Below are 19924 nucleotides of genomic sequence, written 5' to 3'. Positions count from 1 at the left end.
TATTATAAACAGTGCTGCAATGAATATAGAAATGCAGATGTCATTTCTACTATACCTTTTTGCCTCTCTGGGATATATTCCCAGGAGTGGTATTGCTGGGTCAAATGGAAGCTCAATTTCTAATTTTTTGAGAATTGTCCATATTGTTTTCCAAAAGGGCTGGGCCAGTCGGCATTCCGACCAGCAATGAAGGAGAGTCCCTTTCTCCCCACATCCACGCCAACACCGGTTGCTTTTGTGTCAAATGCTGCTTCCTTTTCAGCAGGTCCGACTTTAGGGGGGAGAAAATCCAAACAATAATAGTGAGTTTTTTGTTGAAATATTGAATGTAATCAAAGTAAAGTGAAAGTAAAGTGAAACTTTTCAGTTACACAGGCGGGATGGGGGGCTGGGGAGGTGGGAGGGAGGGGGGAGGTATACTGTGATTCTTGCTGGTGGGATATATGCACTGGTGCAGGGATGGGTGTTCGAGCATTGTATGACTGAGACTTAAACCTGAAAGCTTTGTAACTTTCCACATGGTGATTCAATAAAAGAATAAATTAATTAAAAAAAAGAAATGCAATGAAGAACTTGAGAATATTGACTCAAACTTCAGTTTGTGAACAAAAGACAGACCACTCCTGCTGGCCTTCGCATTCATTCTGAACGGAATTATTATTAAAACCCAGGCAAGAAGGGCTCTGTGGAGCGGGGCTGGGAACGGAGCTGATGATGACAGCCTGGATGGTGACAGGAAGGAACAAAGGGAAGTAAAGGGCTCGTGGAATGAGTCACTGCTCGGTCTGATGCTGGGATTTTCATACAGTTTCTGTCTCGGTCCTTTTATGTTCATTACTGAAATTATAGAGAAGGATAAATGAAAGTGCCTACACAAAGAGGCTCGGGATCACCATGATTATTACTTAAAAGGAAATCATTTCCATTTCATTGCAGTTATAGAGTGATTCCATTAACAAAATTGGAAACATTGAATGTAGGTCATAGAGGAACGGGTTTGTTTGGAGGAGAGCATGCTATCATAGAAACTGTGCCGGCCCAGGTTGGCGGGTCCTGGGGAAGTTTGGACACATCTCTAGCTGGTACTGCAACCCTAGGTCATCTCCGGAATGAACTTCCAGGGCTCCGCTGTCCACTGCAGGGAACCTCCACTGATGTCCAGTGGAACCTCACTGACAAAGGGGAACTGTGTGTGGACGTCCCTCACAGGCTCTGACTCCAACACTGCAGAGACATCTCTGACTCACTGAACCAAATACCATGATGGCTTGGCGTGGTGGATGTATTTATCAAAGTACAGACTTGTGTATATTTTGTTGTTATTTTTGTTTCATTGAGGCGTTTAACTCTGACTTGAGTTGGAGATGCTGTAATTTTTCGACTGAGGAGACTCTCCATTTCCCCTACACTCTTCATCTGTGTATTCTGAAACACACAGAACGCAAGACCCACTGACTCCTACTGCACCAATAACAAGCTGGGGATGGTATTTTCTTAGGACTGTAGGCTCTCCCCGCCCCCAACATAGAGTGTGTACTCTGAGCACAGTCTCAGCGATGCCTCTGCACATCAGGCATGGGCATTTTGCCGCCCTGCTGGCCCCAAATGGTCACCATACTCCAGAGTCTGGTTCCTGGGGCAGATTCCCTCAACAAAGGGCACCTACTCCTGACGCCATGGGGACATGTCTGATGGCCTTCACCAGTCATGATCTCACTTGTTAAATATTGTTAGAGGTTAGTCTCATATTATAATATTTTATATTCCACAAATAAGTGCAGTGATTCTATGTCTGTCCCTCTCTTTCTGACTCATTTCACCTAACATGAGACGAACACCCAAGGACAGTAGAGACAAGGGCCAAGAAGATTCCTTCTTGGTTGGAAGCCTGCCTCGTGTGCTGGGGGAGAAGGCAGCTGGAAAAGAGAAGGGATCACTATGGTTGGAGGGATCGCGCTGGATGAAAGATGTGTGCTGAAAGTAGATAAAGGACCAAATGTGATGGCCTCTCAGTATCTGTATTGCAAGCCATAATTCCCATAAGCAGAGAGTGAGTGAGAGGGAAATTATCTGCCATGGAGGCAGGGTAAGGGTTGGGATGGAGGGGGTGGGGATAGTGGAGACATTGGTGGTAGAAAATGTACACTGGTGAGCGATGGGTGTTCAGTTATTATATGGCTGAAACTCAAATGTGAAAGTTTTGTAACTATCTTGTGGTGATTCAATTAAAAATCATTCAAGTTAAGGTAGTCACAATGCTGTTCAAGTTTGTGCCAGAGACACAGAGAGTCACAGTACCCCACAGCCACCAAAGTCTTCTCTTCAAGCCTGGTCTTTCCTCCTTCCCCTGCCCACACTATTAGCAACTGGTTTTTTGAATTCCAATGCTGGTCATTGTATCTTTTAGAAAGTGGGGGAAATAGTAAATCCCCAAGATCTATTTCTTAAATCAGGAGCAGAACGTAGCCTGGTAGTTTGAATTACGATACATTTTAACAATATCACGCTAACCACAAAATTTATTTTACTGATTTTTTTCTATTTTCTCTCTCTGACCAAAAAAAGTTAATCACAGTTTTCCTGGGCCACTGTTGGTGTTTAGACTCAGACCTTGCTGTGTGTGCACTAATTTATAGTGGAAAACGGCCACACACTGCTCACTGGAGACCAGTCTGCTGGGTCGCTCCAGGGATGGCTTGGCTAATGTAACACCCTTTGCCTCTGGCTCCTCAATTATGGAGCAGGAGATGATTCATCTTTATGGAGACCTTTGACAAGCTGAGCTGAAAAGCCACTGAAGAGAATAACATAGTTCTCTCTCTCTCTCTCTCTCTCTCTCTCTCTCTCTCTCTCTCTCTTGCTCCCTCTCTCTCATACACACATACCCATCTCTCATTTTCTCTTTGTTTTGAATTTTTTCTCTCTCTCTGAGTATCTTTTTCTCTCTTTCTGAGTGTCTCTTTCTCTCTTTCTCTTTTTCTTTCTCTCTATTTATCTCTTTCCCCCCTCTCTCTCAAAATCAGTAAAATAAGTGACTGTGTCATGTGTAAGCTTTTAGCTTATTTCCATGGGGACAGCCCAAGTTGCTTTGGACATTATCTGCTGGGAGCACTTGATTCTCTATAGAAGATTTTATATAATAGTGAGAATGGCAGGAATTTAGAGATAGAGGTACCTAGCTTGACCCCAGTCCCTCCATTGACGTTGCTATGCATGTTTAGGTAACTATCACAACTCTCTGGAGTTGTATTCTTGATTTAAATGGCTTTAATATCACTTACATCACCAGACTCTTTCTTCCGTTCCTTTACTGTTGACACTGTCTTTCCCAGGTATCCTCAATCTCAATGCAGTGATAATTTTCCCATGCTTCCCCTTAGAAGAAAATGACTTTTTCATTTTAGTGCCCAAGTGCTCCCAGGAAACAAGATTCTACTCTAAACAACTCAGAAAGAGTGTGAAGCCAATGGCAAAGTCTCCAGCCCCAAGGCTCAAGTTCAGTATTCTGTGTATAAACTGAGATGCCAGCCCAGCAGGGTGAGCCCTGGCTTTGTCCAGGGAAGGGGACGGTCAAGTTCTTTTTTCTCCACTGAGACAACGGGATGGATGAGATTTCTGTGGGAATTTATTCCCACAAGAGAGACAACACAAAGCCAGAAATGTTTTTATGAGAATCGAAATTGAAAGACTCTCCAAGCAGAGCTCTAAAACAAGGTAAAGTTCTAGATCAAGCCAGACTTGAAAGCCAAACATCTTGGTATTTTTTAGTTAGGGCGCTTGCCTTGGACACGGCTGACCAGGTTCGATTTCTCCATCCCTCTTGGAGAGGCCGGCAAGCTACCAAGAGTATCCTGCCTGCACGGCAGAGCCTGACAAGCTACCTGTGGTGAATTCGATATGCCAAAAACAGTAACAACAAGTTTCACAGTGGAGACGTTACTGGTGCCCGCTTGAGCAAATCAATAAACAACGGGATGACAGTGATATAGTGATGCAGTGAGTCAACTGCACTGGTAATTTATACTAGAACATCAAACATACAAATGTGTGTGCATATGTGTGTATCAGTGTTTTACAAACTGCACTAGATAGAGATATTAAAAAGAGGATAGCAAGGAAGAAATCAGAAGGTCCAAGTAACCCCGTTCCAGAGACACCAGAACTTTACCACAGGCACCAGAAATCTTGTGCATAACAATTCATTTATAATCTTTGGAAAAATATGATACTTTGGAATCATGAAAGTTTAGGTTTGAATTCCAAAATTGCTACCTTTTTGCAGGTGATAATAGGGAATTTCATTTACTTGATTCCTAACCACCATCTATGTTTTTAACCTCATCCTTATTTCTATTCTATTCCCTAGTTTGTTTCATTTGGGGTTCACACCTGATGATGCTAAGGGCTTACTTTTGGCTCTGCACTCAGTAATCACTCCTGGTGGCCTCGGGGACCATATGTGGTAGTGCCACAATAAAGTCATATATATATATATGGTATATGCATATATATAAGATATATGCATATATATCTTGTGTTTGGCTATTTCCTTCCACCAATGCAATAAATCTATATAACTTATTATTTTATTTAATAATCTTATAATTTACCAAAGAACTAGAATTTGTAATTTTCAAAGTTTTCTACACAATAATTTAAGACTTTGTATTCTGATAAGTATGACCCATCCATGTTTACTTTCATGAGGAAAGAAAATTTATGCATACCAAATATCAGAACTTATTAAAGAGTATCTAAAGGTACATCTCAAAATGCAGACTTCTCCACAGTGCTCTGAGCATTGATTGTGGTAAATGATCCAGAATGCACTGCAAGAGCAAAAGAGTTAGAAGACAGTTCACCAAGACTCATTTGAAGTCCCACTAGGAGTGTGTTAGAGTCATCTCTCTCTTACTCACACGATTAAGTACCTCTGTATCATTAATCTCTGTCAGTTTTAACAACCTTATTTCATCAAAACACCACTTCTTTCCCACACCCAACAACACGATCATAAGCAAAGGCAGTGAGCATCAGAAGAGGCAGCAAATTAGGAAATTTTTATTATCCTTTGTTTGGGGTCAGAACTGGTGGTACCCAGGGCTTGCTCCTAGCTCTGAACTGAAGAATCACTCCTGGCGGGGCTCAGAGATCATATAGTTGCTGTGAATCAAACACAGGTCAGCTGTGTGCAAGGCAAACACCCCATCCGATGTCCTATATCTCTCCAACCCCTGGGAGATTTTTTTTATTTTGAGTTTTGGTGGAAATTTAAAATTTTAGCTGTGTTAATGTATCTAGAAAGTAGCCCGAATTTTAAAACCATATGTAACTTACAGCTATATATGAATTTCATGTAACTGAAAAAAACTTGTTTTAGTGTATGTCCCATGTTACTTACAGAAGAAACCATGTTTTTTTTTCTGAAATTTAAAGTTTGGCCTATGCATACTCAGTCTTTTACGAAAGCCCTGGCCCTGCAATGGGTGTGGGCTTTTGATTTGGGCAGCACAAGACCGCTGCCATTCAAGCAGGCATAGAGTCCTCCCCCCTCCACTACACGGAAAATGTCACAAAAATTATTTCCTCTGTCCCCACAATTCAAATCGGCTAGATTGTCAGAGGGAGAATAAAAACCTATGTATAAAATAATGACGTTCGAGTTTTTCCCATTTAGTATTTAGTCCTGTTGCTGTTCACCAATTAGCGTTAATGGGGGGAAAACAGGCCACAGGATGTTTTTCCCTTGAGGTCCAGTTAGCATTGTAAAGAACTGTGACATTTTACAGTTTGGAGAGGACCTAACCACACTGTTTCACACTGACCTTCTTTTCAGATGAAGAAGTGGGACCCCAAGCTGCTAAGGGACTCATCAAAAGTCACACAGTGAGCTGATTCTGTGACAGCCACTGTGCTGATTCAAATACAAGAATTTTATCATTTAATCCTTACCACAACACTGAGAGGGAGGGATATCACATTTCTTTTTTCTTCTGGGGTCAGACCCAGCAATGCTCAGGGGTTACTCCTGCCTCTGAACTCAGGAATTATTCCTGGCGTTGCTTGGCATATGGGATGCTGGGGATTAAACTCAGGTCGGCCACGCACAGAGCAAACACCCTACCTGCTGTACTATTGTGCCGGCCCCGTGATATCACAATTTTGCATGTGAGTTAAGAGTCTGTACAGAGTTACCTAATTTTGTTCAAGGAAGCAGGACCATTCTGAAAACAAAACAAAGTAAAACAAACAAAAAATAAACCTGGATCCTATAGCCATCACCCATAATTCTTTCTTTTTTTCTTGTTTGGGTCATACCCAGCATTGCATAGGGGTTACTCCTGGCTCTGCACTCAGGAATTACTCTTGGTGGTGCTCCGGGGACCATGCTGGGAATTGAACCTGGGCCGGCTGCCTGCAAGGTAAATGCCCTACCCACAGTGCTATCACTCCAGGCCCCATAATTCTTAGTTATTACAAATTTCTCCTCTTTCCCTTCTCTCAGCAATCATGTATGAAGACACATGTGCGGGAGCATGCATGCACACTAGACACACATCCTACTGACCTCTCCACAAACATAACGCTTCTATTGCATAACGAAATTTGAAGAGGTCAAAAGACTTATGAATTTCTGAACACAAAGTGTTGAGACAGAAACAAAGACGCACACACCTTGACATAAACTAGGGGCTCTGTTCTCACGGGATCTTCAACAACAGAGGACAGTGCAGGGCTCAGCCTGGCATGCTGGCTGGAGCCCCTGTCCCCTGCTCTGCGTTCCTAGCCCTGCCCTCCACCCCATTCACAGAGTTTCCACAGAACACTTGAAGTGTAAGATTACCTGCATTTGGGGGCTGGAGCGATAGCACAGCGGGTAGGGCGTTTGCCTTGCACGCGGCCGACCCGGGTTCGAATCCCAGCATCCCATATGGTCCCCTGAGCACGGCCAGGGGTGATTCCTGAGTGCAGAGCCAGGAGTAACCCCTGTGCATCGCCAGGTGTGACCCAAAAAGCAAAAAAAAAAAAAAAGATTACCTGCATTTAAAATAATCTTTTATGTTTTCATGAAGAGGATCAAACCAAGAGCTGTGGCACACACATTTATTTGCTCTATCACCACCCCAGGACTAGTCTCTTATAAACTTTGTTTTTTAGAAAAGTCTCAACCTCATAACAATATTGAGAAGAGAAAACAAAGGTCTCTAATATGCTCTCTTTGTCCCATGGACCAACTGGCCCACTGTCTGTTATTAGAGAAGCGTGTCTGTCACGGTGACATGCAACAGGTACCCCAAGCCCCCAGTTCTCATGAGTGCGCACTCTGGACGTGGCATATTCTAGAGTCAGTGGATCTGGGACACGCTACAATGGCGACAGTCACCATCACAGCTACTTCCCGCATTTCAATCCCATTTATGAATTAGCAGGTACGACTCTGACGAGAAACTTAAAATTTCACATCATTATATTCTATCAGAAATCTTGGGCCAAAATAAAGTTCATGAAATGTTTGAGTATTTCATAAAATTTTATAAAAGCAATCAGTACTAGTTAAACAGAGGTAACTTGGATCACCCCGGCTAGATTTCTAAAAATTCTTTTAAAATTTGCCTCAGGAATCGTCTGCGATGTTCCAGTATTAAGTAAACATACTTAAACATATAAATAAGAATTTTAATGGGAGTCCAGAATGAGTCTAACTCACTTCTACATTAATTTGTTTTAGTAAACATTGTCTTATTCACTACGGACCTGTGAATATTAATATAGTAAGAATAGAGAATTTTGTACTTACTACAAATGGAAGAACATATTTTATTATGCATTATTCTAAAAAAAAGGGAAATAGTTTAACTAAAGAAGTAAATTTGTAACAAAAATATCTTTTGTAATCTAGCATCTTCTGTGCCATCACAACAGGGGACACATCTAAGCCTGCTCGAACCCACCAGCTCACTTTGAATGCAGGAGTATAACAAAAGGACACTTTGTTATACTTGCTTGGTCTTTGATAAGTATAAAGACTAAGTCTAACTTGGTACTGACACTTTGATAAGAGTTTTAAATTTTGTAAGTAATTACAGTTTCTCCAACTACTTTTCCCCTTAAAATGTCTGATGCTGGCTTCATAGCTGGGGGAAAAGGCAGCTCAGATAGAGAAGGGACCACCAAATAAAGGGTGCTTGGAGGGCCCGCTCGAGATGGGAGATGTGAACTGAAAGTAGACTATAGACCAAACATGATGGCCACTCAATACCTATATTGCAAACCACAACACCCAAAATGAGAGAGAGAGCAAAAGGGAATGCCCTGCCACAGAAGCTGGGTGGGGTGGGGGTGGTGGGAGGGGTACTGGGATCATTGGTGGTGGAGAATGGGCACCAGTGGAGGGATGGGTACTCGATCAGTGTATGACTGAAATGTAAACACGAAAGTTTGTAACTCTGTAATTGTACCTCACAGTGAATTGTGTAAAAGTAAAAAAAGTAAAATTTAAAAAAAATGAAAGTTCAAAATTTAGGGGCCAGAGAGGTAGTATAATGGGCAGAGCTCTAGCCATGCATGAGGCCAACTGAGGTTTGATCCCCAGCACTCATACTGTCACCTGAGCCCACCGGAAGTGATCTCTGAGCACAGAGACAGAAGTGGCCAAAAAACAAACAAAAAAAATTAAGAAAGAGCAAAATCATGCACTTTGGATGGAACCAGAGGATATCATGCTGAGTGCAGTCAGTCAGAAGGAGAGGGATAGATAGAGAATGATCTCCCGCAGGTGAGACTTAGAGAGGCAAGCGAGGAAGCAACAAAGGGCCCAAGGCAACATAATGGGAGAACTGTGCCTCACAGCTGAGTTAGAGGGAGGGGCCATGAGGAAAGGGTGTTGGGATTTGGGGGAGAAGTGGGGGGTACACTGGTGATGCGTGTGGTGGGGAAATCATGTGTGCGTGAGAAACCATTAATTGAACTGTAAACTGTAGAAACTCAATAAAAATTTAACAAGCAAAAATAAAATGAAAAATGTCTAAAATTTCAATTGATTCAAAAGACTTGGTGCCTGGAAAACTTGAGATACTCAAGAACTTCAAAGCACCTAGGATCCCTAGGTCAGATTTTATTGTTTTTATTTATTTAAGTTTTGTTTGTGGGGCACACACCTGGCGATGCTCAGGGCTTACTCCTGGATCTGCATTCAGAAATCACTCCTGGCAGTGCTCCGGGGACCATTTGGGATGCTGGGGATGACACCCAGGTAAACCCCTCTAGGAGAGCTTTTAATGTGTGTGGTATGTTTCTGTTTACCGAATATTTGTTTAATACAGTGCTATAATTACAGACTGGAAGTGCTCTTTGCTTAAACACAGAAAGACTATTAATGTTATTTTCCTAATATTTGGGAGCTGGGTGACTCTGAAATATATCTATTCCTAATATATCTACTCCTGGGCATCTGTCGTAGTTACTTGACTCTGGCTTCAGTTGCCGTAGTTCCTAACACCCCACAAAAAAAGATCCCCGGTGGGACTGAGATAGACCCCGGAGTGAGCCGCAAAGTGACCCTGGTATCGAAAGGGGACAGTCTAGAAACCATAAAAGAACGGTTTTGATGCAAACTGTTATGACTTTAGAGACGACCCCCCTGGGGAAGGGCAAACTGAACTGGCCTGAGGACCGAGTCTGAGATTTACAGTGGAAGCCCACCAACATTGGTGTCAGAGCCCAGAGAACAGGGCTTTGGAATCTATATCTCTTACCGTGTTTATCCAAGTAACTGCAAGTATTAATGAAAGGAAACTCAAGTGTTTAATGTGTACAAGTAAAGGGAAAGAGGAGAGCAATATAGATGACCCTGGGAGGCAGAGCGTCTGTCTAATTCCTCCAAGAGAATTGCCTCTGCCTAATGCTTTACCTCCGCAAATGATCAACCACACCTATGTGCTGTCCTGTACCTCAGCCCCCTTCAGCTGTCCTTTAAGTATGCTAACAGTTCTGCATTAAATGGGCCATTTTTACCATCAGTCTGTGGTCCTGTCTCTTGGTTCCTCTGCGGGGGAGGCCCGGGGGAGGTTGTGCATTCCACACATCTTGAACTCACAGGATCCAAGCTGAAATTTGATACGAAATCCTTTACATTCGCTTGATCTCTGATCTAAAGAGAGGAGATAGAAAGAAAAATTATCAGCTAATAAAACACTAATAAAACTGTAATAAAACACTCTTTATCCATGACCAGAAAGATAAATAAATATAATCAGAAAAGAGAAGAAATTTGTTACTAAGTAAAGGATCACATCTTAAGAGAAAAGAGAAATGTTCTGCTTGACTGCACTGTAGCACTGTCAGTCCTGTTGTTCATCATTTGCTCAAGTGGGCACCAGTAACGTCTCCATTGTGAGACTTGTTATTGTTTTTGGCATACCGAATACGCCACGGATAGCTTGCCAGGCTCTGCTGTGCAGGCGGGATACTCTTGGTAGCTTGCTGGGCTCCCCAAGAGGGATGGAGGAATCGAACCCGGGTCGACCATGTGCAAGGCAAACACCCTACCCACTGTGCTATCACTTCAGTTTGACTAGGCAGTGTTAAAGGGGAAGAACAAATTACAGAGAGATTTGGGGCCCCCGTCATCCACACAGCTCAACAGGACTAAGAGATGAGAACATCCTCATCAACACGACTTAACCATTTCTTCTGGAGCAATATTACCAAGAAAGATAAGATTATAAACAAATAGATATTGTTCCTGTTGCTTCAGTAAATTCTCATAAACCAACATATCTGAATAAACAGTTTTCTCTTCTGGGAAGATAGTTCTATTAGAACCTCAGATTGCTCATATAGCCAAACAATTTCATTTGTCAAACTCATGTCAAGCTTTTCATCTTGCTGTGATCGCCACAGTAAACTATTAGATTGCAGGTTTAGACCTAGACCAATTAGCTTTACACCTTGAAACACCTGCTTTGCGCTACTGGAACACAGACATCAAAAAACCTCTAACTTCTCTGCTGACCTCCCTATTCTGAAATCCTACTAGAAACGTTTAAAGTATCTTCAGAATGAGAAGCACTTGGAAAAGTATTTTGGAATTTGTCAGATTCCATCTTTGGTAAAAAAGTCTCACTAGCAAGACATATTTCCACCCTCTGTCTGTCTAGAACTTCGATTAACAGGGAATCAGTTGTGATTGGGGTTATCAGCACAGACATTTAATGAGAAAGGATAATGTCACATAGAATATGACTGACAAAAACATCTTACAGTAGATCCCATGCCAAACTGCCAGTAGAAATGGAAAAGATCCAAATAAGAAACGATCTTTAGATCTAGTCTGGTTCTCCACCTGTGACTGTCCACATTCACAAGGAGAAGCTTTCTCTGGGTTCCAGCTATGTTCAGCTCAGAGAACAGGTAATCACAGCGGTCACTTATATATTTCAAGGCCTCTTGAGTTCGTATCCCCATTGGTGAGGACACAAAGGAAAGGCAAAGTCAGTGATGAGACATTTCTTCACTAAGGTCAAATATCATCATCGCTACTTACCAGGTAGCAGATAGATAAAGCAAATTTTTACTTGTTTTAAATAATTTGAGCAAAGCCCAGATAAGTAAACTTGATTATGGTGCAAATTACAAGGCTCTAATAATCAAGAATACTGAAGAGCTAAGTTGAGATTCCCAGCTAAGGGGCTGGAGTGATAGCACAGCGGGGAGGGCGTTTGCCTTTCATAAAACTGACCTGGGTTCGATTTCCAGCATCCCATATGGTCCCCTGAGCACCTCCAGGAGTAATTCCTGAGTACAGAGCCAGGAATTACCCCTGTGCATTGCAGGGTGTGACCCAAAAAGGAATAAAAAAAGGGAAAAAAAGATTCCCAGCTAAGTTGAGAGGAAGGGACCAGGCAGATGCAAGCCTCCACACTTACTGTCACCATTCTTTGGCACTGAAAAATGTTACAGTGGAATATATGTATAGTATCAAACATGTTATGTTTGCTGCCCTATAAAACCCACTGGCCTCCAAGTTCTAACCCCTCCTCTCATTCTTTTTTTTTTTTAATTTATTTATTTTTAATTAGAGAATCACCGTGAGGGTACAGTTACAGATTTATACACTTTTGTGCTTATACTTCCCTCATACAAAGTTTGGAACCCATCCCTTCACCAGTGCCCATTCTCCACCACCCGTAAACCCAGTGTCCCTCCCACCCTCCCCAATCCCATCTCCCCCCCACCCCACCCTGCCACTGTGGCAAGGCATTCCCTTCTGTTTTCTCTCTCTAATTAGCTGTTGTGGTTTGCAATAAAGGTGTTGAGTGGCCACTGTGCTCAGTCTCTAGCCCTCATTCAGCCCGCAACTCCCTTCCCCCACATGGCCTTCGACTACAATGTAGTTGGTGATCGCTACTCTGAGTTGACCTTTCCCCGGAACGTGAGGCCAGCCTCGAAGCCATGGAGTCAACCTCCTGGTACTTATTTCTACAGTTCTTGGGTGTTAGTCTCCCACTCTGTTATTCTATACCATAGATGAGTGCAATCTTTCTATGTCTGTCTCTCTCTTTCTGACTCATTTCACTCAGCATGAAACTTTTCATGCCCATCCACTTGACTACAAAATTCTTGACCTCCTTTTTTCTAACAGCTGCATAGTATTCCATTGTATAGATGTACCAAAGTTTCCTCAACCAGTCATCCGTTCTGGGGCATTCGGGTTTTTTCCAGATTCTGGCTATTGTAAACAGTGCTGCGATGAACATACATGTGCAGATGTTGTTTCGATTGTACTTTTTTGCCTCTCTGGGATATATTCCCAGCAGTGGTATTGCTGGGTCAAATGGGAATTCAATATCTAATTTTTTGAGAGTCGTCCAAATTGTTTTCCAGAAGGGCTGAACCAGTCGGCATTCCCACCAGCAGTGAAGAAGGGTCCCTTTCTCCCCACATCCTCTCCAACAGCGGTTGCTTTTGTTCTTTTGGATGTGTGCTAGTCTCTGTGGTGTGAGGTGGTATCTCAAAGTTGTTTTGATCTGCATCTCTCTGATGATTAGTGATGCAGAGCACTTTTTCATGTGCCTTTTGGCCATTCGTATTTCTTCCTTGGTAAAGTTTCTGTTCATTTCTTCGCCCCATTTTTTGATGGGGTTGGATGTTTTCTTCTTGTAGAGTTCAACCAGTGCTTTATATACCATTGATATCAACCCCTTATCTGATGGGTATTGTGTAAATATCCTTTCCCATTCTGTGGATAGTCTTTGTATTCTGGTCACTGTATCTCTTGCGGTGCAGAAGCTTTTTAGTTTAATGTAGTCCCATTTGTTGATCTCTGTTTTTACTAGATTGCTTAGTTCCGTGTCACCTTTGAAGATACCTTTATCTTCAATATCATGGAGGGTTTCGCCGACCTTGTCTTCAATGTACCTTATGGTTTGTGGTCTAATGTTGAGGTCTTTAATCCATTTTGATCTGACTTTTGTGCATGGTGTCAGGTCAAGGTCTAAACCCATTTTTTTGCATGTGGTTGTCCAGTTGTGCCAGCACCATTTGTTAAAGAGGCTTTCCTTGCTCCACTTCACATCTCTTGCTCCCTTATCAAAGATTAGATGGTCATACATTTGGGGTTGTGTGTAGGGATATTCCACCCTGTTCCATTGGTCTACGGCTCTGCCTTTGTTCCAGTACCATGCTGTTTTAATTGTTACTGCTTTGTAGTAAAGTTTGAGGTTGGGGATGGTGATGCCTCCCATCATCTTTTTCCCAAGAATTGTTTTAACTATCCTTGGACGTTTGTTATTCCATATGAATTTTAGGATTGCTTGATCCATTTCTTTGAAGAATGTCATGGGTATACTTATAGGGATCGCATTGAATCTGTATAATGCTTTAGGGAGTATTGCCATTTTGACAACATTGATTCTCCCTATCCACGAGCAGGGTATATGTTTCCATTACCTCCTCTCATTCTTATCCAGGACACCAAATGACTTGGGAGGAAATACCATGAATGAAATTATTGGATTCATGGTAAGAATATTTTAGATTTTGCAAGAAACCATCATTAGCTGTCTCCCAACATTGAGCCATTCTGCATTCATTCCGTCTGCAGAGAATGAGGGCTCCTGTCTTCATACCATCAACACGGGCACCTGTTGACAGTGCTCCTGACTTTGGTTGCCCACGGAAGGATCTCTTGCTTGAATCTGCATTTACATCTCTATATAAGATGCAGCACACAGTTTTCGCATCCCCATTTAATCATCTTTGGAGAGATGTGAGTGTGTTAAGGTCCAATTTCTCATCCTCCTGTTATTGGGACTCCAGAGCTGTCAGTATTTTGGGGTAACAGCTGACGGTGTCTTCTGCAAATTTCTCCGAGTGTCCGGATGAAGCTTCTCTTCTCATACTCTTGTCCTTCCCTTTAGCACAGCAGAAGTTTTAATTTTATGGATGTCCAGCTCATCAATGATATTTCTCAAAGACCAAGCCTTTGGTGCTATATTACAAGTCTTCACCACAAATCTCAATTGAAAAACTACACATTTCAACAAGGACATTAGTCATCGTAGTGAAGTGATTCCTAGAGATTTACCTAAGAAATTCTCTTCTAACAACCACCTTTACCAACTTCCTAGAATTGCTTTAGGAATTTCACGCAACTGTGGCCACCGTCGTTTATTTTACTGGAGATGCCTCTGTGCGACCGGAGGAAGAGATAGTTTTCTCCCTCTTTACTCCCATGTTCTTTTCTTTCATTCTTTGCTTCCTCCCTTCCTTTCTCTCCTTTCCTCCCCACAGACCACTAATCCTGGGCCTGAGCCATCAGAGAGTGGCTTTGCACTTGCCTGGCCTGCTCCCAGCTGGTCCCCTGAACCTGCCAAGGGGCGATCTCAGAGTGCAGAGCTGGGGTAAGGTCTGAGCATTGCAGGGTGTGGCCTCAAAGCCCACAGTCAAAAGGAATAAAAGACCACTAACCCCCAAGACAGTGATAAATTCAATTCAAAAATAATTTTTCTTTCCTCCATTAAAGACCTTAGGCATAAAATACATAATTTTATAGATAATTATGTAGATAATATGTTAGATACGAATACACGGCAGTTATCAATCACCGTGCTTGACTTGCTGTGCAGTGTCTGCTCCAGTTGAGAATAATCATTTTATCGAGGCCAAAGAAATAGTATGGGCTCGTGGCACATGCTCTGGCTGAGTGAGACCCTGGTTAGACCCCTGGCACCACACAGGCCCCCAAGTACTCCCATGTGTAGCCCTGGGGGTCTCTGAGTGCTGCTAGAACTCTCTGGTGGTCCTCAGCCCTGTAGGGACTAGGCAGTGTGCACTCTCGGCTCTCACTTGGACCTGTCTGGTCTATGGAGCCTAGGATCAGTGGACATAGCCTGCAGGGTGCCCCGAGCACTGGTTAGATGCCCCACCTCCGGTAGAGAATCATTTTATTTAAGAGAATTGCACACGAGGACACTATAATCCTCTCATTGAATTGAAATGACCCATCAGATGAGTCCTCTAGGACTTCTGTGTTCATTTCATGAGATTCCACTGAGCGTCTCTGTGCTGGGGCAGCGGCACCAGGGCTGCACACTTCTTGCCAGACTCACTCATGACAGTAAAGGGGCAGAGAACTAACAGGCATCACAGGACTCACAGCTTCCTGCTGACCTGGCTCCTATGGAAGTGTGTTTTATATCATCTTGTGTTTTGCTTCTCCTTACAATCATAAGAGTCACGCTACCAAAAACTGTTAAGAGTCTCTTCTGGAGGGACCTATACACTTTGCCTCCTAAAATACCCTCTTTGGCCGTGAAGTTGCTCTGCTAGACCCCATGTTGTTTATGATGAGGGCTGCAAGGCCTGGGCAGAGAAATTCAACCAATAGTGCCATGGCATGTTCGAACAGTTTGGGGGCTGGAGCAATAACACAGCAGGTAGGGTGTTTGCCTTGCACAAGGCAGAACCGGGTTCGATTCCCAGCATCCCATCTGGTCCCCTGAGCACTGCCAGGAGTGATTCCTGAGTGCATGAGCCAGGAGTAACCCTTGTGCATCTCTGGTGTGACTCAAAAAAGCAAAAAATAAAAAAAAAGAACAATTTATAAACAAGAGATCAGACATCGGAGTGTGGATAGTGAGGATTAACCTAAAGATTTCTGTGTCCTCACCAGTGGATACAGAAATCACAGCTCACTGGGAGAATGTTTTCACCCTCGTAGAAATAAACTAAAGGGGCTGCGATTTCTCACAAAGTCTTCGGGGCCCTCAGGAGGAAGCAAGGAAGCGTCAATCAGGCTAATTTAACTGGAAGTCAACAACAGGGGTGAGAGTCTGATTCAATTGCCACTTACTGAAGCACTGGATTATTTTTAGTCAGAAACATTTTTTAAAAAGGTAAATAGCAGAGTTTTCGTGAGTGGTACCGAAGATGCAGTGTAGAGTTATTAAGACTTTAACACTTAGTAACCATCATTTTACCCAGTAGAATGCAGACATTAGAGTATTTGATGGATGAACCCAACAAACTAGAACGTAATTACATTTTTTCTTATCTCCATATTAATTTTTCACTGTAACCCTCTGCTAATGGTAAATCATTCTACATTTTCATGCATGATAACTATACAATATTTATGCTTTGCATAAAATGAGATAATTAAAATATCTTAAGTAAATGAAACCTTAGATGATACTAGTCATTTTATTGCTAAAGGAGAAAAACTAAGAGTCAAATTATAAATTTTTAGAAATTTTAAAAAAGAATATTAATAAATTATATGTAAAACTACACTCAAAGTGCAACATAAGTGTGGAGGGTACGAGAGAGATGCAGTAATCTGTTAGATCTTATAACTTCAATGTGAAATAAATCTTCAAAACTAAATTTAGGAATATAATAATAAAAATTTATAAAATCTTTAAAATGGGGATAGTAGCACTGTTTATGCTTTTCACCAACTGTTATCCCACCCGCATAGCAGAGCCTGGCAAGCTACCCATGGCATATTCCATATGCCAAAAGCAGTAACAAATCTCATAATGGAGACGTTACTGGTGCCCACTCGTGCAAATCGATGTACAACAGGAGGACAGAGCTACAATGCTACTTTCTGTCCAGGAAAATCTTACTATTTTTCGTTTGGGCTTTTTGTTTTCTTTCTGGGTCTCACCCTCTGATGCTTAGGGTTACTCCTGACTCTAAACTCAAGAATTACTCCTGGCTGTGTTCAGGGAACCAAACATATGGGATTCTGGGGATTGAACCTGGGTCAGCCTCCAGTAAGGCATATGCCCTACCTGCTGTAATATCTCTCCAATCCTATTATTTTTAAAAACATTTAAAATATTGCTTAATTTGATTATTTAAATTTTTAGACATTCTATAAGGATTTCAAAAGTTTCTAGATAGTAATTTTAAATTTTGGAATGTATTTTGATATTGTGAACCACAGCCATACAAAATGTTTTGATTTTTTGTTTGTTTTGTTTTATTTTGGGGCCACACCTGGCAGTGTCAGGACACTGCCTTCAGGAAGGACTTGGGGGACAATCCTGGATGCCAGGGGCCAAACGCAGGTCAACGGACATCGTGGCAATCACCTCACCCACAGTGCTCTCTCTCCAGCCCCATATTTTACATCTTACATGAAGTTTGAATGGTGTCATTCTCTAATATAAGTAGGCCATTTACATTTAAATTTTAATGCTTATTTTAATCTGTTATTATTGTATTCATATCAGATGGCGTACTCATATCTCAAACACATTAACATATATATGTTGTGTATATATATGTATATATATGTATATTTACATATATATATATACATATGTATGTATATATATGTATACATATATATATATATGTATACAACCTCTCAGAGAGCCCGCAAGCTACCTAGAGTATCCCGCCTGCACAGGCAGAGCCTGGCAAGCTACCCATGGAGTATTCGATATGCCAAAAACAATAACGATAGGTCTCATTCTCCTGACCCTGAAAGAGCTTCCAATCCTTGGGAAAGACGAGTAAGGAGAGGCTGCTAAAATCTCAGGGCTGAGTGTAATAGAGACGTTACTGGTGCCTGCTCAAGTAAATTGATGAACAATGGGATGACAATGACAATGACAGTAATCATTAAAAGTGGCTGTGTTTATTGTATAAATAATTAATACTTAGTACAAATAAGTATATTACAAGGAAAATCTCATGAAGGATGGGGGTTGGAACTACGTCTGGTGGTGCTCAGGGCTTACTCCTGGCTCTTTGTTCAGCAATCACTACTGGAGGTATCAGGGGATGACATGTGGTGCCAGGGATTGATCTCAGGTCAGCAGCATGCAAGGCAAGTGTCTTACCCCGTGTACGATCTTCCTAGTCCCATATGTTTGGGGGACTGATTGATAAAATCTTGGGGTGGCAAAGTGAAGGCCTGTCAGGCCATCCCAGTGACACACAGCTGCCCAACAGTGCATGCCTGATGGTCAGTGCTCAGGCTGGCCGTGTGGCTTGGCCCTGAGATGCTGTGGACCACCACGGCTCTACCTGGTAGGTGCAGGGCACAGGAGGGGCTGGCGGTGCCAAGGGTCAGACTTGCATATGAAGGGCCACACTCTGGACTTTTGAGATATTTGCCTGGTTCAGCGAAAGGATGCAAGTTAAAGAAATAACATGATCTAGCTTCCATTCCAGGGTTCTGCAGGGTTGATGCGGATCACATTCATGTTTCTGTATATGTACGTGTGTGCACCTGTGTTGTAATACATAGATATAAGGAAAAGGCTCATGCAATTGTGGAATTGTTAAAGCTTAAACCCACAGGGCAGGCCAGCAGACCAATATGCCAAGATTTTGCGTTTGAAGCTCGTGAGGCTGGCTGGCAATCCAGGGAAGTTTTCCATCATGATCTTAAGGCAGAATTCCTTGTTCTTTGCAAAACGTTGGTTTCTGCTCTTAATACCTTGGGCTGCCTGGATGAAGCTTACCCTCATAACAAGGGCAAATCTGCTTTATTAATGACAACACTGAGTCTCAGGTCAGTCACTTCCATGAAATATCCTAACAATAGTAGGTAGCGCAGAGGCTCCCAACTGACACGGTTCACCGTCCCCCTTACAGAAAACCACTCAGCGCCACTGTGGAAAATCCCTTCTTTAGAAAGCAGAAAGTGCCGACCAGTCGCACCTGAGGCCAGGACACCCCCCCCCCACCCCCGGCTCTTTTCCTGAGTGTCTGAGGAGTTGAGGGAAGAGAGGTTTGCAGGCTCTACTCAGTTCTGGGTTGACTGGTTCACGCTTATGTTGACCTCTAGGCCTACCTGACTATTGACAGTCACTTCTGTAAGTCTTAACAACATGAGACAGTGGGCATACAAGTTTGAGCGTTAGGATTGTGATCCTATTTCTGCTATTTCACACACATATGACCTTGATCTGAACAATTTCACTTGTCAAGTGACAACTCCCTCATCTTCAAAATGCAGACAGAAGGAAACAAAAGTAGGTTGTAGACCCTAAAACAAGGTCTGAAAATGTTCAGTTATGATTTTATTGGAAAGCTCATGATCTTCAGGACAAGAACATGCCTTCATAATATATGCCATGAAATGCCTTCAGATAAAGCTCTAATCAGCCAGGAAGTGATTTTCTCAATGGCTTCCACATTACAACTGAGTGAGCATCATGAATGCTCCCAGGACCCGTTTCTTTGTCCACAATGAAGATGAAGGAGTGTGTGTTCAAGTAGACAGCACACTGCCGGCACCTACCTAAGAAGGCAACTGTGTGTTATAGTTGCTTAATACCAGGAATTCATTATTTGAGCATTGTATGGAATATTAATAGACAAACTCCCTTTGGCGACACTGGTATTTATAGAAATATTTTGGCAAATGTCAGCAATCTGCAAGTTAAAAACATCTTTT

Source organism: Sorex araneus, chromosome 4 (assembly GCF_027595985.1).
Source record: "Sorex araneus isolate mSorAra2 chromosome 4, mSorAra2.pri, whole genome shotgun sequence".
Taxonomy (NCBI): Eukaryota; Metazoa; Chordata; class Mammalia; order Eulipotyphla; family Soricidae; genus Sorex; species Sorex araneus.
Note: the sequence above shows the minus strand (reverse complement) of the source record.